This window comes from Oncorhynchus masou, unplaced genomic scaffold, assembly GCF_036934945.1.
Source record: "Oncorhynchus masou masou isolate Uvic2021 unplaced genomic scaffold, UVic_Omas_1.1 unplaced_scaffold_4134, whole genome shotgun sequence".
In the NCBI taxonomy this organism is placed as follows: Eukaryota; Metazoa; Chordata; class Actinopteri; order Salmoniformes; family Salmonidae; genus Oncorhynchus; species Oncorhynchus masou.
Genome location: NW_027010532.1, coordinates 1,278 through 25,000, shown reverse-complemented (window position 1 = coordinate 25,000; position 23,723 = coordinate 1,278). Strand labels below are relative to the sequence as shown.

General features: G+C 44.9%; 1 pseudogene; it reads right to left on the bottom strand.

The window, feature by feature from the left end:
• LOC135534908 (proteasome activator complex subunit 4A-like) overlaps nt 1-22,894 on the bottom strand; it is a 25,696-nt pseudogene extending 2,802 nt beyond the window's left edge.
• Between the last annotated feature and the right edge of the window lie 829 nt (nt 22,895-23,723).

Genomic DNA, 23,723 nt, shown 5'->3' with positions numbered 1-23,723 from the left:
ATGGGTTAGGGTCGACCTGTCTTCAGTAGTTTGATGGGTTAGGGGTCGTACCTGTCTTCAGTAGTTTGATGGCCTGTGTCCTCTCGTCCTGCTCCCCCACATCGTTCTCCTCTACCACGTGGTTCTGGATCTCCTCGTCCCCCTCCATCAGGGGTTTGAGGCGCAGCATTATTCGCTCTGTGAACTCCTTGATGCGGGGCGAGGCCGTGGGCTGGGTGTACGGCAGATTGACGTCTATCATGAAGATGTAGGTGAGGACGCTGAAGAAGAGAGAGGAAACAGAGCGAAAGACGAGGCATAGGGAGATTAACACCTTTAGTTTAGTTAATTCATGAATCTAGATTTTTGTATTTTGGCCATCATTTTTTATGTATTCCTCTTTTTCAACTGTTTGCGGGTCTCTACCTCTTTCAGTACTCTCATGAATAATAAAATCAACAATTCTACCTGGTTTAACATGAATAAATAAAAAAGCATAAGGTGATCTCTTGGCCAACCTGTTTGAAAAATTCTGGACAAATGTTTACCTACTATGACTGACGTGTGGTTAGATACCGAGCTGAATGAACTATGACTGACGTGTGGTTAGATACCTAGCTGAATGAACTATGACTGACGTGTGGTTAGATACCTAGCTGAATCAACTATGACTGACGTGTGGTTAGATACCTAGCTGAATGAACTATGACTGACGTGTGGTTAGATACCGAGCTGAATCAACTATGACTGACGTGTGGTTAGATACCTAGCTGAATGAACTATGACTGACGTGTGGTTAGATACCGAGCTGAATGAACTATGACTGACGTGTGGTTAGATACCTAGCTGAATCAACTATGACTGACGTGTGGTTAGATACCTAGCTGAATGAACTATGACTGACGTGTGGTTAGATACCGAGCTGAATCAACTATGACTGACGTGTGGTTAGATACCTAGCTGAATGAACTATGACTGACGTGTGGTTAGATACCGAGCTGAATGAACTATGACTGACGTGTGGTTAGATACCTAGCTGAATGAACTATGACTGACGTGTGGTTAGATACCGAGCTGAATGAACTATGACTGACGTGTGGTTAGATACCTAGCTGAATGAACTATGACTGACGTGTGGTTAGATACCTAGCTGAATGAACTATGACTGACGTGTGGTTAGATACCGAGCTGAATGAACTATGACTGACGTGTGGTTAGATACCTAGCTGAATGAACTATGACTGACGTGTGGTTAGATACCTAGCTTAATGAACTATGACTGACGTGTGGTTAGATACCTAGCTGAATGAACTATGACTGACGTGTGGTTAGATACCTAGCTGAATGAACTATGACTGACGTGTGGTTAGATACCTAGCTGAATGAACTATGACTGACGTGTGGTTAGATACCGAGCTGAATGAACTATGACTGACGTGTGGTTAGATACCTAGCTGAATGAACTATGACTGACGTGTGGTTAGATACCGAGCTGAATCAACTATGACTGACGTGTGGTTCGATACCTAGCTGAATGAACTATGACTGACGTGTGGTTAGATACCGAGCTGAATGAACTATGACTGACGTGTGGTTAGATACCTAGCTGAATCAACTATGACTGACGTGTGGTTAGATACCTAGCTGAATGAACTATGACTGACGTGTGGTTAGATACCGAGCTGAATCAACTATGACTGACGTGTGGTTAGATACCTAGCTGAATGAACTATGACTGACGTGTGGTTAGATACCGAGCTGAATGAACTATGACTGACGTGTGGTTAGATACCGAGCTGAATGAACTATGACTGACGTGTGGTTAGATACCTAGCTGAATGAACTATGACTGACGTGTGGTTAGATACCTAGCTGAATGAACTGTGACTGATGTGTGGTTAGATACCTAGCTGAATGAACTATGACTGACGTGTGGTTAGATACCTAGCTGAATGAACTATGACTGACGTGTGGTTAGATACCGAGCTGAATGAACTATGACTGACGTGTGGTTAGATACCGAGCTGAATGAACTATGACTGACGTGTGGTTAGATACCTAGCTGAATGAACTATGACTGACGTGTGGTTAGATACCTGGCTGACTGAACTATGACTGACGTGTGGTTAGATACCTGGCTGAATGAACTATGACTGACGTGTGGTTAGATACCTAGCTGAATGAACTATGACTGACGTGTGGTTAGATACCTGGCTGAATGAACTATGACTGACGTGTGGTTAGATACCTAGCTGAATGAACTATGACTGACGTGTGGTTAGATACCTAGCTGAATGAACTATGACTGACGTGTGGTTAGATACCTGGCTGAATGAACTATGACTGACGTGTGGTTAGATACCTAGCTGAATGAACTATGACTGACGTGTGGTTAGATACCTGGCTGAATGAACTATGACTGACGTGTGGTTAGATACCTAGCTGAATGAACTATGACTGACGTGTGGTTAGATACCTAGCTGAATGAACTATGACTGACGTGTGGTTAGATACCTGGCTGACTGAACTATGACTGACGTGTGGTTAGATACCTGGCTGAATGAACTATGACTGACGTGTGGTTAGATAGCTGACGTGTGGTTAGATACCTAGCTGAATGAACTATGACTGATGTGTGGTTAGATACCTAGCTGAATGAACTATGACTGACGTGTGGTTAGATAGCTGACGTGTGGTTAGATACCTAGCTGAATGAACTATGACTGACGTGTGGTTAGATACCTAGCTGAATGAACTATGACTGATGTGTGGTTAGATACCTAGCTGAATGAACTATGACTGACGTGTGGTTAGATACCTAGCTGAATCAACTATGACAGGCGTGTGGTTAGATACCTAGCTGAATGAACTATGACTGACGTGTGGTTAGATAGCTGACGTGTGGTTAGATACCTAGCTGAATGAACTATGACTGACGTGTGGTTAGATAGCTGACGAGTGGTTAGATACCGAGCTGAATGAACTATGACTGATGTGGTAAGTGGCAGTAAGCTATGGACAAGAGGGTCAGCAATGAAAATATTTGTGGAATGTGTAGGCGAGGTCCAACCTTCCGATGCGCTCACGGACGTTCTTGTAGACCTGTGTGAGTTTGGGCTCTAGGTACTGCAGCAGTCTGTGGAGCAGCTCAGGGACCCTCCACTCCTGTTGAGCCAGGCCCCCCTGCAGCACATACAGACGACTGGGCAGGAGAGAGGAGAGTTATACACACAGCTAACCCTCCTGCTGAGTCAGGCTTCCCTGCAGAATATACAAACGACTGGACAGGAGAGTTATACACACACACACACACACACACACACACACACACACACACACACACACCTAACCCTCCTGCTGAGTCAGGCTTCCCTGCAGAATATACAGACGACTGGACAGGAGAGAGGAGAGTTATATACACACCTAACCCGAACGCTAAGTCAGGCCTCCCTGCAGAGTACACAGACGACTGGACAGGAGAGAGGAGAGTTATATACACACCTAACCCTAACGCTAAGTCAGGCCTCCCTGCAGAGTACACAGAAGACTGGACAGGAGAGAGGAGAGTTATATACACACCTAACCCTAACGCTAAGTCAGGCCTCCCTGCAGTGTACACAGAAGACTGGACAGGAGAGAGGAGAGTTATATACACACCTAACCCTAACGCTAAGTCAGGCCTCCCTGCAGAGTACACAGAAGACTGGACAGGAGAGAGGAGAGTTATATACACACCTAACCCTAACGCTAAGTCAGGCTTCCCTGCAGAGTACACAGAAGACTGGACAGGAGAGAGGAGAGTTATATACACACCTAACCCTAACGCTAAGTCAGGCTTCCCTGCAGAGTACACAGAAGACTGGACAGGAGAGAGGAGAGTTATATACACACCTAACCCTAACGCTAAGTCAGGCCTCCCTGCAGTGTACACAGAAGACTGGACAGGAGAGAGGAGAGTTATATACACACCTAACCCTAACGCTAAGTCAGGCCTCCCTGCAGAGTACACAGAAGACTGGACAGGAGAGAGGAGAGTTATATACACACCTAACCCTAACGCTAAGTCAGGCCTCCCTGCAGTGTACACAGAAGACTGGACAGAGAGAGGAGAGTTATATACACACCTAACCCTAAGTCAGGCCTCCTGCAGTGTACACAGAAGACTGGACAGGAGAGAGGAGAGTTATATACACACCTAACCCTAACGCTAAGTCAGGCCTCCTGCAGTGTACACAGAAGACTGGACAGGAGAGAACAATAAAATATAATCAAAAAGAAAGGAGGACCAAGGCACTCTTCATATTATTATTCTTGACTCACAGACAAACATTTTACAGACAAAGAAACCATCATCGACCCAGACTCCATAGCTGTGTTCGAATACCCATACTAACATACTGTATACTACATACTTAATGGGTAGATACACTATATACTATTAGTTCATTTTAGCATACTGTAAACGAACAGTATCCTTTCAGTTGAGCGTACTTCGCCTGTCTACCGGCAGTTGATGCTGTTGCTATGCAACCTCTTGCTAGCTTGTTAGCATAACAAATGACTAGCTAGACTTTTTACGACTTCAGGTGTGTTCGTAAATTCAATCTGGAGTGCACTCTGGGCGTACGTAAATTCAGAGCGTTGTCAAATTGTCTGTTAGTAAATTCAGAGTGTTTGGCCCTCGGAGCATTCAGAGCGCACACTGGACCCTCTGGCCGAGGAGAAGGGTTGATCCTAGCGTTGGAATATACTGGGAAGTTTGACGCATTAGCCTACTAACGTTAGCTAGCTAGCTAACATACCGGTACATACCGCTGTAATGATATGTTGTGGTTTGTAAGGAAAGCGCAGCTAACAAATTTTCAGTCAATGTAACTTATTTGAAAAGTCATTACTTTATTACATTGCTCAAAATATCTTAACATTTGTCATAATTAGTTAAAGCAATGAAATTGTATCTGCTCTCGTCGGACTTCGGCTCAAATCGGCTGCATATTCGCCGACATTTTCTTGAAATCTGAAACCGTTGTGAAGCCATGCCCATTCTCTGAAGAATTGTATTAATATTATGATTGTATTAATTGTATTGTGCTCTAAAATCACGGAAATAGTGTCCACTGCTTGTATACTTCATATTTTGGCGATTTTAGTATGACATCCGGGAACTTTTGGCACACTAACTATATCCATACTATGGCCAATAAGCATATCCATACTATGGCCAATAAGCATATCCATACTATGGCCAATAAGCATACTACATACTATGGCCAATAAGCATACTACATCCTATGGCCAATAAGCATACTACATACTATGGCCAATAAGCATACTACATACTATGGCCAATAAGCATATCCATACTATGGCCAATAAGCATATCCATACTATGGCCAATAAGCATATCCATACTATGGCCAATAAGCATATCCATACTATGGCCAATAAGCATATCCATACTATGACCAATAAGCATACTACATACTATGGCCAATAAGCATACTACATACTATGGCCAATAAGCATACTACATACTATGGCCAATAAGCATATCCATACTATGGCCAATAAGCATATCCATACTATGGCCAATAAGCATATCCATACTATGGCCAATAAGCATATCCATACTATGGCCAATAAGCATATCCATACTATGGCCAATAAGCATATCCATACTATGGCCAATAAGCATACTACATACTATGGCCAATAAGCATACTACATACTATGGCCAATAAGCATACTACATACTATGGCCAATAAGCATACTACATACTATGGCCAATAAGCATATCCATACTATGGCCAATAAGCATACTACATACTATGGCCAATAAGCATACTACATACTATGGCCAATAAGCATACTACATACTATGGCCAATAAGCATATCCATACTATGGCCAATAAGCATATCCATACTATGGCAAATAAGCATACTACATACTATGGCCAATAAGCATACTACATACTATGGCCAATAAGCATACTACATACTATGGCCAATAAGCATACTACATACTATGGCCAATAAGCATATCCATACTATGGCCAATAAGCATACTACATACTATGGCCAATAAGCATACTACATACTATGGCCAATAAGCATACTACATACTATGGCCAATAAGCATATCCATACTATGGCCAATAAGCATATCCATACTATGGCCAATAAGCATATCCATACTATGGCCAATAAGCATACTACATACTATGGCCAATAAGCATATCCATACTATGGCCAATAAGCATACTACATACTATGGCCAATAAGCATACTACATACTATGGCCAATAAGCATATCCATACTATGGCCAATAAGCATATCCATACTATGGCCAATAAGCATATCCATACTATGGCCAATAAGCATATCCATACTATGGCCAATAAGCATATCCATACTATGGCCAATAAGCATATCCATACTATGGCCAATAAGCATACTACATACTATGGCCAATAAGCATATCCATACTATGGCCAATAAGCATACTACATACTATGGCCAATAAGCATATCCATACTATGGCCAATAAGCATATCCATACTATGGCCAATAAGCATATCCATACTATGGCCAATAAGCATACTACATACTATGGCCAATAAGCATATCCATACTATGGCCAATAAGCATATCCATACTATGGCCAATAAGCATATCCATACTATGGCCAATAAGCATACTACATACTATGGCCAATAAGCATATCCATACTATGGCCAATAAGCATACTACATACTATGGCCAATAAGCATATCCATACTATGGCCAATAAGCATATCCATACTATGGCCAATAAGCATATCCATACTATGGCCAATAAGCATATCCATACTATGACCAATAAGCATATCCATACTATGGCCAATAAGCATATCCATACTATGACCAATAAGCATACTACATACTATGGCCAATAAGCATACTACATACTATGGCCAATAAGCATATCCATACTATGGCCAATAAGCATATCCATACTATGGCCAATAAGCATATCCATACTATGGCCAATAAGCATATCCATACTATGGCCAATAAGCATACTACATACTATGGCCAATAAGCATATCCATACTATGGCCAATAAGCATATCCATACTATGGCCAATAAGCATATCCATACTATGGCCAATAAGCATACTACATACTATGGCCAATAAGCATATCCATACTATGGCCAATAAGCATACTACATACTATGGCCAATCATATCCATACTATGGCCAATAAGCATATCCATACTATGGCCAATAAGCATATCCATACTATGGCCAATAAGCATATCCATACTATGGCCAATAAGCATATCCATACTATGGCCAATAAGCATATCCATACTATGGCCAATAAGCATATCCATATGGCCAATAAGCATATCCATACTAATAAGCATATCCATACTATGGCCAATAAGCATATCCATACTATGGCCAATAAGCATATCCATACTATGGCCAATAAGCATATCCATACTATGGCCAATAAGCATATCCATACTATGGCCAATAAGCATATACATACTATGGCCAATAAGCATATCCATACTATGGCCAATAAGCATACTACATACTATGGCCAATAAGCATATCCATACTATGGCCAATAAGCATATCCATACTATGGCCAATAAGCATATCCATACTATGGCCAATAAGCATATCCATACTATGGCCAATAAGCATATCCATACTATGGCCAATAAGCATATCCATACTATGGCCAATAAGCATATCCATACTATGGCCAATAAGCATATCCATACTATGGCCAATAAGCATATCCATACTAATAAGCATACTACATACTCAATTTAAAACACAAAAAGTAAAGGTAGTATGAGTATTCAAACACAGCTCATCTCTTCCATGCAGGACAAGTCATCTGGGCACATATGGAGCAGAATAAATACACCCTTCCACACAAACACCAAGACACTAATAGGATGAGAATTAAAGGAGGCAAAGTGTTTCCTTACCAGGCGTCTACGAAGGATCCCCCCTCCCCGTTGACTGGAGATTCCATCAGCATTTCAAACAACCAGTGGAGCTTCCTGGGGTCTCTGCTCTCCTGTACAACACAACCAACCTAAAGTAAACATCTGTTCTCCTGTACAATAACAAGGTCAAATTTCAACAGCATGGAAGCAGGAAATTAACAGGCCAGGCAAGTACTAGACAGGAGATTCGGGAGGCTATTTCTCAATATCTGTACAAAATTCTTCACTCTTCGCCTTTTTCTCAAAATGCATTGGAAGAGAAGATCCAAGTTCCCCTCCCATTCAGGCCTTCTCCTCTAATGCGTTTTGATAAGGAAACAAGGAGAGAGGATGCATTTGGGACTAGAGGAACTACCAATTGAGAAAGGGCCTGAAAGAAATGGACTGCTGAATGAGAGGGATGGGAGGGCTAGCAGCTTACACAGGCTGTGGCGATGCAGGTGCCCCAGTCAGCATATGTTTCTACAGTGATGTTGTTCAGAGCTGTACGGATCAGAGGACACAGCAGCTCCCACAGACTCTCCACCTGGGAGGGGAACATAGGTCAAAGGTCAAGGACTTAACAAATATTCAACTTTTATTTATCGAGGTAAGTCAGTTAAGAACAAATGCGTATTTGCAACAAGGACCGGCAGTACTGATTATAAGCATGGTTTGTGACCACAGCGTATGTCTCTCTCCTCTACCTTGCCATAGCTCCAGTGTGTTCCTTCCTCTCCCCTACCTTTCCATAGCTCCAGTGTGTTCCTCCTTCCTCTCCTCTACCTTGCCATAGCTCCAGTGTGTTCCTTCCTCTCCCCTACCTTGCCATAGCTCCAGTGTGTTCCTTCCGCTCCCCTACCTTGCCATAGCTCCAGTGTGTTCCTTCCTCTCCCCTACCTTTCCATATCTCCAGTGTGTTCCTTCCTCTCCTCTACCTTTCCATATCTCCAGTGTGTTCCTTCCTCTCCTCTACCTTGCCATAGCTCCAGTGTGTTCCTTCCTCTCCTCTACCTTGCCATAGCTCCAGTGTGTTCCTTCCTCTCCTCTACCTTTCCATAGCTCCAGTGTGTTCCTTCCTCTCCTCTACCTTGCCATAGCTCCAGTGTGTTCCTTCCTCTCCTCTACCTTTCCATAGCTCCAGTGTGTTCCTTCCTCTCCTCTACCTTTCCATAGCTCCAGTGTGTTCCTTCCTCTCCTCTACCTTTCCATAGCTCCAGTGTGTTCCTTCCTCTCCTCTACCTTTCCATAGCTCCAGTGTGTTCCTTCCTCTCCTCTACCTTTCCATAGCTCCAGTGTGTTCCTTCCTCTCCTCTACCTTGCCATAGCTCCAGTGTGTTCCTTCCTCTCCCCTACCTTGCCATAGCTCCAGTGTGTTCCTTCCTCTCCTCTACCTTGCCATAGCTCCAGTGTGTTCCTTCCTCTCCTCTACCTTGCCATAGCTCCAGTGTGTTCCTTCCTCTCCTCTACCTTTCCATAGCTCCAGTGTGTTCCTTCCTCTCCTCTACCTTGCCATAGCTCCAGTGTGTTCCTTCCTCTCCTCTGCCTTTCCATAGCTCCAGTGTGTTCCTTCCTCTCCTCTACCTTTCCATAGCTCCAGTGTGTTCCTTCCTCTCCTCTACCTTTCCATAGCTCCAGTGTGTTCCTTCCTCTCCTCTACCTTTCCATAGCTCCAGTGTGTTCCTTCCTCTCCTCTACCTTGCCATAGCTCCAGTGTGTTCCTTCCTCTCCTCTACCTTGCCATAGCTCCAGTGTGTTCCTTCCTCTCCTCTACCTTGCCATAGCTCCAGTGTGTTCCTTCCTCTCCTCTACCTTTCCATAGCTCCAGTGTGTTCCTTCCTCTCCCCTACCTTGCCATAGCTCCAGTGTGTTCCTTCCTCTCCCCTACCTTGCCATAGCTCCAGTGTGTTCCTTCCTCTCCCCTACCTTTCCATAGCTCCAGTGTGTTCCTTCCTCTCCTCTACCTTGCCATAGCTCCAGTGTGTTCCTTCCTCTCCTCTACCTTTCCATAGCTCCAGTGTGTTCCTTCCTCTCCTCTACCTTTCCATAGCTCCAGTGTGTTCCTTCCTCTCCTCTACCTTGCCATAGCTCCAGTGTGTTCCTTCCTCTCCTCTTCCTTTCCATAGCTCCAGTGTGTTCCTTCCTCTCCTCTACCTTTCCATAGCTCCAGTGTGTTCCTTCCTCTCCCCTACCTTTCCATATCTCCAGTGTGTTCCTTCCTCTCCTCTACCTTTCCATAGCTCCAGTGTGTTCCTTCCTCTCCCCTACCTTTCCATATCTCCAGTGTGTTCCTTCCTCTCCTCTACCTTTCCATATCTCCAGTGTGTTCCTTCCTCTCCTCTACCTTGCCATAGCTCCAGTGTGTTCCTTCCTCTCCCCTACCTTTCCATAGCTCCAGTGTGTTCCTTCCTCTCCCCTACCTTGCCATAGCTCCAGTGTGTTCCTTCCTCTCCTCTACCTTGCCATAGCTCCAGTGTGTTCCTTCCTCTCCCCTACCTTGCCATAGCTCCAGTGTGTTCCTTCCTCTCCTCTACCTTGCCATAGCTCCAGTGTGTTCCTTCCTCTCCCCTACCTTGCCATAGCTCCAGTGCTTGCTGCCTCTGATCAGTCCAGAGGTGATCTCTGCTACACAGCGCTGTTTGCTCTCGTGTGTGTCGGCCACCAGACGCTCCATGTGTGGTTTCAACAGTGGTAGGAAGGCATCGTTGAAGTTCCGGAACAGGCCCTGAGGGATAGAGGAGAGGAATAAAACAGAGTTAGGGAAGCCTGATTCCTAACTAGTGTTGCCATATCAGAAATCCTGGTTGGAGGATTCTGGGTGTCCTGCTTATTCCAGGAAACTTCCAGACGTGTTTTCTAGAAAACTGGGGATTTTGGATTACCAGTTACCAGTACAGGGTCAATGTGCAGGTGTTACGAGGTAATAACTTGTCTATATACAGAGAGTACCAGCACTAAGTCAATGTGCAGGTGTTACGAGGTAATAACTTGTCTATATACAGGAAGTACCAGCACTAAGTCAATGTGCAGGTGTTACGAGGTAATAACTTGTCTATATACAGGAAGTACCAGCACTAAGTCAATGTGCAGGTGTTACGAGGTAATAACTTGTCTATATACAGGAAGTACCAGCACTAAGTCAATGTGCAGGTGTTACGAGGTAATAACTTGTCTATATACAGGAAGTACCAGCACTATATACAGGTAATAACTTGTCTATATACAGGAAGTACCAGCACTAAGTGCAGGTGTTACGAGGTAATAACTTGTCTATATACAGAGAGTACCAGCACTAAGTCAATGTGCAGGTGTTACGAGGTAATAACTTGTCTATATACAGGAAGTACCAGCACTAAGTCAATGTGCAGGTGTTACGAGGTAATAACTTGTCTATATACAGAGAGTACCAGCACTAAGTCAATGTGCAGGTGTTACGAGGTAATAACTTGTCTATATACAGGAAGTACCAGCACTAAGTCAATGTGCAGGTGTTACGAGGTAATAACTTGTCTATATACAGAGAGTACCAGCACTAAGTCAATGTGCAGGTGTTACGAGGTAATAACTTGTCTATATACAGAGAGTACCAGCACTAAGTCAATGTGCAGGTGTTACGAGGTAATAACTTGTCTATATACAGGAAGTACCAGCACTAAGTCAATGTGCAGGTGTTACGAGGTAATAACTTGTCTATATACAGAGAGTACCAGCACTAAGTCAATGTGCAGGTGTTACGAGGTAATAACTTGTCTATATACAGAGAGTACCAGCACTAAGTCAATGTGCAGGTGTTACGAGGTAATAACTTGTCTATATACAGAGAGTACCAGCACTAAGTCAATGTGCAGGTGTTACGAGGTAATAACTTGTCTATATACAGAGAGTACCAGCACTAAGTCAATGTGCAGGTGTTACGAGGTAATAACTTGTCTATATACAGGAAGTACCAGCACTAAGTCAATGTGCAGGTGTTACGAGGTAATAACTTGTCTATATACAGAGAGTACCAGCACTAAGTCAATGTGCAGGTGTTACGAGGTAATAACTTGTCTATATACAGAGAGTACCAGCACTAAGTCAATGTGCAGGTGTTACGAGGTAATAACTTGTCTATATACAGAGAGTACCAGCACTAAGTCAATGTGCAGGTGTTACGAGGTAATAACTTGTCTATATACAGAGAGTACCAGCACTAAGTCAATGTGCAGGTGTTACGAGGTAATAACTTGTCTATATACAGGAAGTACCAGCACTAAGTCAATGTGCAGGTGTTACGAGGTAATAACTTGTCTATATACAGAGAGTACCAGCACTAAGTCAATGTGCAGGTGTTACGAGGTAATAACTTGTCTATATACAGAGAGTACCAGCACTAAGTCAATGTGCAGGTGTTACGAGGTAATAACTTGTCTATATACAGAGAGTACCAGCACTAAGTCAATGTGCAGGTGTTACGAGGTAATAACTTGTCTATATACAGGAAGTACCAGCACTAAGTCAATGTGCAGGTGTTACGAGGTAATAACTTGTCTATATACAGAGAGTACCAGCACTAAGTCAATGTGCAGGTGTTACGAGGTAATAACTTGTCTATATACAGGAAGTACCAGCACTAAGTCAATGTGCAGGTGTTACGAGGTAATAACTTGTCTATATACAGGAAGTACCAGCACTAAGTCAATGTGCAGGTGTTACGAGGTAATAACTTGACTATATACAGGAAGTACCAGCACTAAGTCAATGTGCAGGTGTTACGAGGTAATAACTTGTCTATATACTGGAAGTACCAGTACTAAGTCAATGTGCAGGTGTTACGAGGTAATAACTTGTCTATATACAGAGAGTACCAGCACTAAGTCAATGTGCAGGTGTTACGAGGTAATAACTTGTCTATATACAGGAAGTACCAGCACTAAGTCAATGTGCAGGTGTTACGAGGTAATAACTTGTCTATATACAGAGAGTACCAGCACTAAGTCAATGTGCAGGTGTTACGAGGTAATAACTTGTCTATATACAGAGAGTACCAGCACTAAGTCAATGTGCAGGTGTTACGAGGTAATAACTTGTCTATATACAGAGAGTACCAGCACTAAGTCAATGTGCAGGTGTTACGAGGTAATAACTTGTCTATATACAGAGAGTACCAGCACTAAGTCAATGTGCAGGTGTTACGAGGTAATAACTTGTCTATATACAGGAAGTACCAGCACTAAGTCAATGTGCAGGTGTTACGAGGTAATAACTTGTCTATATACAGAGAGTACCAGCACTAAGTCAATGTGCAGGTGTTACGAGGTAATAACTTGTCTATATACAGAGAGTACCAGCACTAAGTCAATGTGCAGGTGTTACGAGGTAATAACTTGTCTATATACAGGAAGTACCAGCACTAAGTCAATGTGCAGGTGTTACGAGGTAATAACTTGTCTATATACAGAGAGTACCAGCACTAAGTCAATGTGCAGGTGTTACGAGGTAATAACTTGTCTATATACAGAGAGTACCAGCACTAAGTCAATGTGCAGGTGTTACGAGGTAATAACTTGTCTATATACAGAGAGTACCAGCACTAAGTCAATGTGCAGGTGTTACGAGGTAATAACTTGTCTATATACAGGAAGTACCAGCACTAAGTCAATGTGCAGGTGTTACGAGGTAATAACTTGTCTATATACAGAGAGTACCAGCACTAAGTCAATGTGCAGGTGTTACGAGGTAATAACTTGTCTATATACAGGAAGTACCAGCACTAAGTCAATGTGCAGGTGTTACGAGGTAATAACTTGTCTATATACAGGAAGTACCAGCACTAAGTCAATGTGCAGGTGTTACGAGGTAATAACTTGACTATATACAGGAAGTACCAGCACTAAGTCAATGTGCAGGTGTTACGAGGTAATAACTTGTCTATATACTGGAAGTACCAGTACTAAGTCAATGTGCAGGTGTTACGAGGTAATAACTTGTCTATATACAGGAAGTACCAGCACTAAGTCAATGTGCAGGTGTTACGAGGTAATAACTTGTCTATATACAGGAAGTACCAGCACTAAGTCAATGTGCAGGTGTTACGAGGTAATAACTTGTCTATATACAGGAAGTACCAGTACTAAGTCAATGTGCAGGTGTTACGAGGTAATAACTTGTCTATATACAGGAAGTACCAGTACTAAGTCAATGTGCAGGTGTTACGAGGTAATAACTTGTCTATATACAGGGAGTACCAGTACTAAGTAATATGCACATGTACAAGCTAAAAACAATTTATTATTAATATTAACACATGGGATAAACAAATGTACAGTCAATAACACAATTGAAACAAACCACAATAGAAAAATCTATATACAGTGTGTGCAAATGTAGTAAGATTAGGAGGTAAGGCAATAAATAGGCCATAGTGGCGAAATAATTACAATTTGCATTAACACTGGAGTGATAGATGTTCAGATGATGATGTGCAAGTAGAGATACTAGGGTGCAAAAAGAGAAAAAATAAGTTCAGTAGTCAGTACTTCGCTAGGTGAGTGGGGGAGACAGTGCTTAGAATGCTAGCGGGCCGGGGAAGAAGATGGGTCTTCGGCAACATTGCAATGGAAAAGCCAGGTGCGACCACTTCTGCAGACCAGTCGTGCTAGATCGGCGGGTCTCCGCGTCGACAACTAAGGGTCCAGACCAATTGGCAAGAGGTATTGTAGCCCTAGAATTAGCTGGTATATGGGCCTAGCTCAAGGCTAACTGGTGCTTGGGGGTAGAAGCTGTTCAGGGTCCTGTTGGTTCCAGGCTTGGTGCATCTGTACAGTTTGCCATGCGGTAGCAGAAAGAACAGTCTATGACTTGGGTGTCTGCAGTCTGACAATTCTTTGGGCCTTCCTCTAACACCGCCTGGCCTGGTATAGAGGTCCGGGAGGGCCCATGTCAAACCTTTTCAGTGTTGGTTGGTGTGGAGCCTGTTTGTCTTGCTGACGTTGAGGGAGAGGTTGTTGTACTGGCACCACACTTCCAGGTCTCTGCCGTCCTACTTATAGGCTGTCTCATTGGATCCATTTGTAGAAGGTGTTCAGTCCCAGGGTCCTTAGCTTAGTGATGAGCTTGAGGGCACTATGTTGTTGAACGCTGAGCTGTAGTCAATGAACAGCATACTCACAGCATGTTCCTGTCCAGGTGGGAGAGGGCAGTGGGGATGCTTTGCCTGTTTGATGGCCAGTCAGAAGTCATTGAGGGAGTTCTCATAAGCTTCCGGATTGGTGTCCCACTTCTTGAAAGCGTCCGGCTCTAGCCTTCAGCTCAGTGCGGATATTGCCTGTAATCCATGGCTTCTGGTTGGGATATGTGTGTACGTTCACTGTGGGGACGATGTCATAGATGCACTTATTAATAAAGCTGGTGACTGATGTGGTAAACTCCTCAATGCCATCGGATGAATAACGGAACATATTCCAGTCTGTGGTAGCACAACAGTCCTGTAGCTAAGCATCCGCTTCACCAGACCACTTCCTTATTGGGCGCGTCACTGGTACTTCCTGTTTGAGTTTTTGTTTGTAGCAGGAATCAGGAGGATAAAGTTGTGGTCGGATTAACCAACTGGAGGGCGAGGGAGAGCTTTGTATGAATTTCTGTGTGTGGAGTAAAGGTGATCTAGAGCTTATTTTCGTCGAGTTGCATAAGTGACATGCTGGTAGAAATGAGGTATAGCGGAGTTCAGTTTGCCTACATTAAAATCACAGGCCAATCAGAGCGCCGTCTCTAGATGAGCATTTTCTTGTTTGCTTATGGCCTTATACAGCTCATTGAGTGTAGTCTTGGTTTGTTGTGGTAAATAGACAGCTACAAAACATTTATAAAAACTATGGTCTACATCTATGATATTAAGGTATTCAAGCGAGCAGAACCTCAAGACTTCCTTAATATTAGAGATCACGCACCAGCTGTTGTTAACCATGAGACACACACCTCCCCCCATTATGTCAGATACATAAAATACAGCTAGATGTATATCATTATCCCTGTCCTTGTTCAGCCCCGACGCCGAGAAACATAGGACATTACAGTTCTTAAGGTCCCGTTGATAGGATCGTCTCGAATGGCACTTGTCCAGTCTGTTCTCCTGTGATTGTACATTCGCCAATAGAACAGAGCGTATAGGCGGTTTATATAGTCTCCGAAGTAGTTTCGTCAGGGTGCCCACAGGTCTCTCACGTCATCTCTCTTTCTCTTCCGAGAGTTGGTGGTCCTGCGCCACCGACTTGTTGAAGTAGAAATATGATCAAAATTGAGGTTATTGATCGCTGTGCTGATGTCCAGAAGTTATTTTTGGTCATAGGAAATGATGGAAGAAACATTATGTATAAATAAAGTTAAGATCAGTGAAAAAAAGAGAAACACCCAAAATAGCAGACTTGGTCAGGAGCCTGTAAAGCGACAGCTGTCCATTGCAGCACCATTCCACCATTCCAACCATATTCTTAGCCTACAAAAACTGTCTAGGTTCATTCTCAGAAGTCTTCCTCGTTTACGTAGCTTCTATCTTTCATGCTCACCCAGTTTACATTTGAAAAAGTCAGAGGGAAGCAAGGAGACCATTTGAAGAGAGGAAACAAGGTATCAATGAGGGTTCAGGAAAGACCTTTGAGATTGGGTGAGTGTTAAATCCTGATCTGTGTCTCCCTCACCTTGAAAAGGCAGAACCTGCGGGGACTGAACTTGTCCTTGCCCTTGCGGTCCTCCAGAGAGAGGAACTCAATCAGCTGGTTGATGAATCCTGGATCTGAGAAGTGGTCGATAGATGATCTGCTCGCTGGAGGGAAGAAACGAAACAGTTATAACAGTGGACATGAGATATCACCTTTTACAGTAGAGGATGTTACATACATTTTCCAAGAGTGAGAGAACGCATTCTGATTCTCTACCCTTCAGCCAGAAGTGTGCAAGTTGTCACTCCCACTCATGCATTTCAAAAGCATTGAAGCATGCATGGCTGGAGGGAGTTTCCACCATATTCCTTACACTAATAAATTCATTTTACATCCATGAGGGGAGTGTAGGAGTGCACACTTCGGGACAAGGGTAGAGCACCGGACTGTGGCCATTGTGTGTGTGTGTGTCATCTCCTCACCTCTGTCATCTCCTCCTGCTCAGTCCTTGTTTGGGCTGCTCCTCAGAAGGAGCGTACATCATGAGTTTCTGTGGCCAGCTGTAGTATCCCCAGTGAGTCTTCTACAAACGACAGCCTCCCAGTCCTGCTGGGTACGAGGCAGACTGCTACTGTTATACTGGAGCCACTGGTTATCAGGCCTGTCCCCTGCTATCAAACCAGCCAGCTCTTTCATACCACCTGGTAGAGAGGGGAAGAGGAGGAAGAAGGAGAGAGGGAAGAGAGATGACCATGAGGTTACTGTTATACTGGAGCCACTGGTTATCAGGCCTGTCCCCTGCTATCAGACCAGCCAGCTCTTTCATACCACCTGGTAGAGAGGGAAGAGGAGGAAGAAGGAGAGAGGGAAGAGAGATGACCATGAGGTTACTGTTATACTGGAGCCACTGGTTATCAGGCCTGTCCCCTGCTATCAGACCAGCCAGCTCTTTCATACCACCTGGTAGAGAGGGAAGAGGAGGAAGAAGGAGAGAGGGAAGAGAGATGACCATGAGGTTACTGTTATACTGGAGCCACTGGTTATCAGGCCTGTCCCCTGCTATCAAACCAGCCAGCTCTTTCATACCACCTGTAGAGAGGGAAGAAGAGGAAGAAGGAGAGAGGGAAGAGAGATGACCATGAGGTTACTGTTATACTGGAGCCACTGGTTATCAGGCCTGTCCCCTGCTATCAGACCAGCCAGCTCTTTCATACCACCTGGTAGAGAGGGAAGAGGAGGAAGAAGGAGAGAGGGAAGAGAGATGACCATGAGGTTACTGTTATACTGGAGCCACTGGTTATCAGGCCTGTCCCCTGCTATCAAACCAGCCAGCTCTTTCATACCACCTGATAGAGAGGGAAGAGGAGGAAGAAGGAGAGAGGGAAGAGAGATGACCATGAGGTTACTGTTATACTGGAGCCACTGGTTATCAGGCCTGTCCCCTGCTATCAAACCAGCCAGCTCTTTCATACCACCTGATAGAGAGGGAAGAGGAGGAAGAAGGAGAGAGGGAAGAGAGATGACCATGAGGTTACTGTTATACTGGAGCCACTGGTTATCAGGCCTGTCCCCTGCTATCAAACCAGCCAGCTCTTTCATACCACCTGGTAGAGAGGGAAGAAGAGGAAGAAGGAGAGAGGGAAGAGAGATGACCATGAGGTTACTGTTATACTGGAGCCACTGGTTATCAGGCCTGTCCCCTGCTATCAAACCAGCCAGCTCTTTCATACCACCTGGTAGAGAGGGAAGAGGAGGAAGAAGGAGAGAGGGAAGAGAGATGACCATGAGGTTACTGTTATACTGGAGCCACTGGTTATCAGGCCTGTCCCCTGCTATCAAACCAGCCAGCTCTTTCATACCACCTGGTAGAGAGAGGGAAGAGGAGGAAGAAGGAGAGAGGGAAGAGAGATGACCATGAGGTTACTGTTATACTGAGCCACTGGTTATCAGGCCTGTCCCCTGCTATCAAACCAGCCAGCTCTTTCATACCACCTGGTAGAGAGGGAAGAGGAGGAAGAAGGAGAGAGGGAAGAGAGATGACCATGAGGTTACTGTTATACTGGAGCCACTGGTTATCAGGCCTATCCCCTGCTATCAAACCAGCCAGCTCTTTCATACCACCTGGTAGAGAGGGAAGAAGAGGAAGAAGGAGAGAGGGAAGAGAGATGACCATGAGGTTACTGTTATACTGGAGCCACTGGTTATCAGGCCTATCCCCCTGCTATCAGACCACTTGGTAGAGAGGGAGAGGTGGTGAGATAAGCTGCATGTATCTGTTACAGGGTTCTCACAGGCAGTGGCAAGTTAAATTCCAGGACTTAAGTACTTTTTCAAGCACTAACATTTATCTTTAGGATCATCAATTTGCAGTCGTGAATATTATGTGATTGTTTCTAGTCGCCACCAGATGGCAGTATATCGCCACAACCTCACAACTACCGAACAAGTTCTATGCAATACATTTACATTTACATTTAAGTCATTTAGCAGACGCTCTTATCCAGAGCGACTTACAAATTGGTGAATTCACCTTCTGACATCCAGTGGAACAGCCACTTTACAATAGTGCATCTAAATCATTAAGGGGACAACTTCACACTGTTAGTTACACCTGGACAGCTTTAGTTGTGGTTACAGACAGGAGGGAGGAGACACTATTAGGGTTGAGTTGTGGTTACAGACAGGAGGGAGGAGACACTATTAGGGTTGAGTTGTGGCTACAGACAGGAGGGAGGGAGGAGACACTATTAGGGTTGAGTTGTGGTTACAGACACAGGAGGGAGGGAGGAGACACTATTAGGGTTGAGTTGTGGCTACAGACAGGAGGGAGGGGACACTATTAGGGTTGAGTTGTGGCTACAGACAGGAGGGAGGGAGGAGACACTATTAGGGTTGAGTTGTGGTTACAGACACAGGAGGGAGGGAGGGGACACTATTAGGGTTGAGTTGTGGCTACAGACAGGAGGGAGGGAGGAGACACTATTAGGGTTGAGTTGTGGTTACAGACAGGAGGGAGGAGACACTATTAGGGTTGAGTTGTGGTTACAGACACAGGAGGGAGGGAGGGGACACTATTAGGGTTGAGTTGTGGTTACATAATACGTTGTTTCAGTTACTTACTACATATATGAGTGGTAAGTCAGCACTAATGACGATGTCATTTAAGTATTGATGAGCAGAGTTTAATGGATATGCCTACTGGTGTGCACACAATTCCTATTCACATTACTACACAATTCCAGCTTAATGACTGTGCTGTAGACTGGCAGCTTTAGTGTTGCCGGTCAGGAGAAGAGCGGGTGGGCTGTGTGAAGAAAACGGCACATGAATGACAACCAGAATGGCAGGAGCACGGCTGCCACTTGATAAAGCAGAAAATCGCAGGCTCCCCGTGAAGCTCTGGAGGTTGTTGCAGAAAAAGTCACAATGTAGAACAGGCACTAGCGCAGAATGCAGCATTGTCATTCCCCCTTCATGTGGCTCTTCAGGGCTTATTCACCCAATGACAAACTTTGAGTCATTTTTTGCACCTTACAAGGAGTGGGTTGGAGGGGTCCAATGATGTAGTGGTGAGTAAACTACACTGAACAGAATTACAACATGTAAAGTGTTGGTCCAATGTTTCATGAGCTGAAAAAAGATTCCAAGGCAGAATTGAATCTACATTGTGCATTTCAGCTGTGGATGTGAGGTATGGCCTGGCTGAGTGGCATTGTGGGTGGAATGAGCGAGCCCGCCTGGCAAACACAGAGCTAAACACGTGGGGAAATACAACTCGCTAGTCTGCCTGGAAATTCATTTGCAAGACCAATACATTTTTCTAATATTTTTCATAAATATATTTGAAAATGATCTGTTCTCACCTCATTTTAACTCAAGTACTTTTCAAGTACCAACAAAAGGTCTGATTATCAAGGTATTCCGGTACTTGAATTTCAGAGTGCCAAATTCAAGCAGTTTAAGCACCTTGTGCAAACCCTGCTGTTATAAATCTGACCAGGGGTCAAATAGTATTTGTTTTCTTTCAAATGCTTTGATTCAGCCTGCCTGGAGTGCCAGGTGGACAGGGTTTGCAATTTTGGGACTATTCCTTTGGCTCTACAGCGCCAGAGCAAACACAATCAACCGCAGTTCAAAACAAATATTATTTAAACCCAGGTAAATGGACTGGTGAGGAGACAAAGTGCAGGTTACTTACAGAGCGTGTTGGGGCTGACTGGTACTTTTCTGTGTGGCCTCTTGAGTTGCTTCATGATCCCTGCCACAGCTGATATCGCCACCTAGTGGGGAAATAAATGCATGGATAAAGATGTTTCTATCTTACAATGAAATACCAAAATGATTCAAGTCCACAGCAGAGGTGAGAATATACATGTATAAAGATAAGTGTATTTGTGTGTGAAATGTTGTTGACTGCTGCCATCTTGAAGAGATCTCTTTTACTTTATCTCAATGTAGTGAATGAAACTGAACGCATGACTGAGTGTCAATGATTCTACGTGTGTATGGACAAAGTGTATGGACAGAGAGTGTATGGACAGAGAGTGTATGGACAGAGAGGTTGCTGTGGCAGTGCCCACCTTGCGGACCAGGAGGGAGTCATGGTTGAGGCTCTTGACGAAGAAAAGGACAGCGGGGGAGGGGAGGGGGTGGTCATCCCTCAGTAACAGAGACATGAAGCCAATGGCAATGTGCTCAAACTTCCAGGGCCTGCAACATAAAGCAGGTGTGTTCAGGAGGTGGAAAATGTTTTGAAACTGCCTGAAGTCGTCCATTAGCAACAGACATTTTGGTATTTCGTGGAATTTTAAATGTTGAAGATAGAAATGTAAGAAATAGAGCCGACAGGATATTATTGTAACGTTGGTCAGTCATCGGGAGGCCTCAGTCATCGGGACGAGGTGAACCTGCAGGCCTCAGTCATCGGGACGAGGTGAACCCGCAGGCCTCAGTCATCGGGACGAGGTGAACCTGCAGGCCTCAGTCATCGGGACGAGGTGAACCTGCAGGCCTCAGTCATCGGGACGAGGTGAACCTGCAGGCCTCAGTCATCGGGACGAGGTGAACCTGCATGTTTCTGTCATCGGGACGAGGTGAACCCGCAGGCCTCAGTCATCGGGACGAGGTGAACCTGCAGGCCTCAGTCATGGGGACGAGGTGAACCTGCAGGCCTCAGTCATCGGGACGAGGTGAACCTGCAGGCCTCAGTCATCGGGACGAGGTGAACCTACATGTTTCTGTCATCGGGACGAGGTGAACCCGCAGGCCTCAGTCATGGGGACGAGGTGAACCTGCAGGCCTCGGTCATCGGGACGAGGTGAACCTGCAGGCCTCGGTCATCGGGACGAGGTGAACCTGCAGGCCTCAGTCATTGGGACGAGGTGAACCTACATGTTTCTGTCATCGGGACGAGGTGAACCTGCAGGCCTCAGTCATCGGGGCAAGGTGAACCTACACGTTTCTGTCATCAGGATGAGGTGAACCTACACGTTTCTGACATCGGGATGAGGTGAACCTACACGTTTCTGTCACGAGGTGAACCTGCAGGCCTCGGTCATCGGGACGAGGTGAACCTGCAGGCCTCAGTCATTGGGACGAGGTGAACCTACATGTTTCTGTCATCGGGACGAGGTGAACCTGCAGGCCTCAGTCATCGGGGCGAGGTGAACCTACACGTTTCTGTCATCGGGATGAGGTGAACCTACACGTTTCTGACATCGGGATGAGGTGAACCTACACGTTTCTGTCATCGGGATGAGGTGAACCTACATGTTTCTGTCATCGGGATGAGGTGAACCTACACGTTTCTGACATCGGGATGAGGTGAACCTACATGTTTCTGTCATCGGGATGAGGTGAACCTACACGTTTCTGTCATCGGGATGAGGTGAACCTACATGTTTCTGTCATCGGGATGAGGTGAACCTACACGCTTCTGACATCGGGATGAGGTGAACCTACATGTTTCTGTCATCGGGATGAGGTGAACCTACACGTTTCTGACATCGGGATGAGGTGAACCTACATGTTTCTGTCATCGGGATGAGGTGAACCTACACGTTTCTGACATCGGGATGAGGTGAACCTACACGTTTCTGTCATCGGGATGAGGTGAACCTACATGTTTCTGTCATCGGGGTGAGGTGAACCTACATGTTTCTTGTCATCGGGGTGAGGTGAACCTACATGTTTCTGTCATTGAGGCGGTCAGAAGTTCACCAACCAGCTTGTCATATTTCCTGAGGGAGACAGCACAGTAGTAGTTTGGAAAGTGTGTGGACATTATACTGTAGACATAACTGAGCGATTAGTTTAACAATGGGAACTGGTCGAGCCTTTGCTAGTGTAATAATACACCAATACAAATGCAAGTTGATGATTTTGTGCACAGTCCAACAACAGTATGGTAGTGTTTATTCTTTAGCTGGACACCTCTTCTTGCTGTCTGATAAAATAGACATGTACTCACTGTTCAGTCTATTCTTCTCCTCCTGCTTCCTGAGGCCCTCTGCTTCTTCTTGGTCTGAGGGGACAGGTTCGGGGGCAGAGGAACACCAGAGGTCTGGAGCTGCACCGCCACCGCACGGCATTCTGATGGGATCTACATTACAGTTAAGAGGTTTAATCAGATATTATACATGTTATATAGGGCGAGGTCTCGAGCTGCAGTAATGATGTCATGACGTTATTACTTTCACTTCAGATCAAGTTGACATGGTGTCATTAAAACCCAGATGGTTGTAATGATAATTATGACCAATGGAAAGGCAGGAAAGACTCTTACAGCAAAGTCTATGCCGATGGTCTCGTACTGGCGGTGGATCTTTGTCAGCGAGGTCGTCGAACAGGCGGACGATGGAGGGCTTCTCCAGGGACATAGCTGAGCTAAGTCCTGAGCGGACGATGGCAGGCCAGGTCAGGGTGATGCAGTCCCAGTCGTGCAGGTTGGCCAGGCACACCCCACTGTGGTTCCCCAAGAGACAGTATAAGGCACCCTAGAGAGAGAGAGAGAGAGAACGCAGAGCTGCAGAGGAGAAGGCGGAAGAGAGGGGAGAGAGAACGTGCGAGCGAGAGGAGAGAGAACGCGAGCGAGAGGAGAGAGAGCGCGAGCG